The sequence below is a fragment of the Ixodes scapularis genome, unplaced genomic scaffold (genome assembly GCF_016920785.2).
Source record: "Ixodes scapularis isolate PalLabHiFi unplaced genomic scaffold, ASM1692078v2 PGA_scaffold4__175_contigs__length_147842914, whole genome shotgun sequence".
NCBI classification, from domain to species: domain Eukaryota; kingdom Metazoa; phylum Arthropoda; class Arachnida; order Ixodida; family Ixodidae; genus Ixodes; species Ixodes scapularis.
In genome coordinates, this window is record NW_024609879.1 from 12,062,638 (window position 1) to 12,065,723 (window position 3,086).

Sequence of the window (3,086 nt, forward strand, 5' to 3'; positions counted from 1 at the left end):
CAACCTGAGCTGCGCCCATTGTTCCTGTGGCCAAGAAGGATGGCCGTGTGAGGATTTGCGGTGACTTCAAAGTTACCGTAAATCCAGTGGCAACATTGGAGAAGTACCCCATTCCAAGGATCGAAGACCTGTGGGCCACGCTTTCCGGGGGCGAGAAGTTCACAAAGTTAGATTTGAGAGATGCCTACCAGCAAGTAGTTCTCGAGCAAGACTCCAGGAAGTATGTGACCATTTCGACACACAAGGGTTTGTTTCAGTACACCCGTCTTCCTTTCGGGGTTTCGTCTGCTCCAGCTATCTTCCAGCGGGAGATGGAGAACTTGTTCCGAGGACTGCCACACGTTTCTGTGTACTTTGATGACATTCTTGTCACTGGCACGTCCGACTCAGATCACCTTCAGTATCTTCGTTCTGTTCTCGTTCGCCTTCGGGACGTTGGACTCAGGCTGAGATCCGACAAGTGCCTTTTCTTCTTGCCTCAGGTAGAATACCTTGGGCATATCATCAGCAAGGAAGGACTGTCACCAGGTCTCGGCAAGGTGGCAGCTGTCCTACATGCCCCGGCACAACGAAATGTCAAGGAACTTCAAAGTTTTTTAGGTTTAATCAACTTCTTCCGACGATTCCTTCCTAACCTTCCTGGGCGTCTTTGTCCACTGCACTTGCTTCTCACTGACGGGAAGAAGTGGGAGTGGGGAAAAAACCAAGAGGAAGCTTTTACGTCAAGCAAGCACCTCTTGACCTCAGCTCCGGTTCTCGCTCATTTCAACCCAGAGAAGCCTTTGTGTCTCAGTTCCGATGCCTCACCGTACGGGATTGGCGCCGTCTTGGCACACCGGGAAGCCGATGGTCAAGAACGACCCATCGCCTTCGCATCCAGAAGCTTGTCCAGAGCCGAACAAAACTACAGCCAGCTCGACAAAGAGGCATTAGCCTTGGTGTACGGTGTTGAGCAGTTCCACCAGTACCTGTGGGGAAACCCGTTCCAAGCCTTCACAGACCACAAGCCTCTACTTGGATTGCTGAGTCCTGACAAGCCGATTCCAGTCCACGCTTCGCCTCGACTCATTAGGTGGGCTCTCAAGCTTTCTGCTTACAAGTACCAGCTTCTCTACAAACCGGGGAAAGACTTGGGACACGCGGACGCACTCAGTAGACTGCCAGTGCCGAAAAACAGTGTTTCAGAACCTGTGCCGGCTGTAATCTTTATGCTCGAAGAGGCTTACCCCAGTCTTCTGTGACCTGCTGTAGTGGCTCAAACAACGAAGCATGACCTGTTTCTGGGTAACATGATGCTTGCTGTCCTGAGAGGAGAGGGCATCACATTGGGGCCAGAAGGAAACCCATTCAGCGCAAGGAGTACTAAGCTAAGCCTTCATGACGGATGTTTGCTCTGGGGAGCACGAGTGGTAGTCCCACAAGTGTTGCAAGATCGAGTCGTGAAGCTTCTTCATGCAGGCCATCCCGGCATTGAGAAAAGCAAAATGGTCGCCAGAAGCCACGTCTGGTGGCCGGGTATTGACAATGATATTGCCAAAAACGTGAAGAGCTGCACAGTTTGCCAAGCTCATCAACGGGCTCCACAGCCGGTTCAACAGACACCCTGGCCTTTTCCACAAAAGCCCTGGTCAAGGCTTCACATTGACTTTGGAGGCCCATTCATGGGGCGAACCTTCCTAGTCATTGTGGATGCATTCTCAAAGTGGGTAGAAGTTTCCCCGTGCCATCCACCTCGGCAGAAGCTACTATCACAGCTTTGCGAGTAGCATTTGCCCAGCATAGACTGCCAGATCTGATGGTATCAGATAATGGTCCTGCCTTTGCAAGTGAACAATACTTGGAATTCTTGACACGCAACGGTATACGCCGCATGCTTGTACCACCCTATCATCCAGCTTGAAATGGTGCAGCGGAGCGTGTTGTTCAAACTGTCAAGAACAAGCTTAAGAAGAGTGCATCTGGGTGTTTCCAGACTCAGATATCTAGACTTCTGTTCCACTACAGGACCACTCCGCATGAGGTCACCGGCAGAGCGCCGTGCGAGCTACTGACCGGGAGACGTTTTAAAATACCGTTAGATGTCCTCCGGCCAAGCCTCCAGTCGTCAGTACTATTCAAATAGCTAAAGCAGAAGCTGTACACGGATAAAGGGTGCCGGCAAGGTCCGTCATGTGGCACTGAGGAGGAAGTCTTCGGAAGGAATTTCCGTCAAGGTGCGACATGGCTGCTTGCTCGTGTGATAGGCGCCACCACTAACTCATCAGCACAAGTCCGCGTCAACGACGGTACAGTGTGGCATCGTCATGGTGACCACGTGCGGCCCAGACAGCCGGAGACAACTGCAGCAGTCACCGAGCCACTTCAGCCCGAGACTGCCGCATATCAGCAAGAACTACAAACAGAAGACACCGTCCAAACTGCTGATCCAGTTACGGTTCTACATGATTGCGTTGCTATGGTACCAGTTGGCACAGCTGCCGATGTTGACAAACCCATGGACAACAGTAGCTCTGTCCTCGCCACAACCAGCAGCGCACCGCATCTGCGACGTAGCGCAAGGGCTAGAAGACCCGTGCAGCGCTACTCTCCTTAGTTCTTTTTTACGGTTGCAATGTTCTAAGGGGGGAGAGTTGTTACAATCTCTATCTGGCTGCTAGCGCTACCAGATTTCATAGCGGTAGTTGTCTGTTACCTCGATTGCCATCACGAGACATTAAAACACTTCAGTTCCTGAAGCGAAAGGAACGACGGCGTCATGTTTCTGCTGTGCCGGCCACGTCCTGCCGGCCGTGCGGTCTATCCCCGCTTGTAACAGTAGTGTGCTTATGAATAAAACATAAATATCTGGTAATCCTTTACAGATGCATAATCCAGCCGAACGGGGAAGCACAGAGCAACGTTAACACAAAGTAGAGGTAGAACTCCTCATTTGACGGAAGTCTCGCTGTCGCCGATATAAATTTCTTGCTCCATGCGCGGTCAGGGAACACAGCACGAGAATTCTAAGGAACTCCGACGAAGAAATCCGTACAAAACGTGAAAGAATAAAACAGAAAGGACGAGGACGGGAACAGGACATCTTTCAT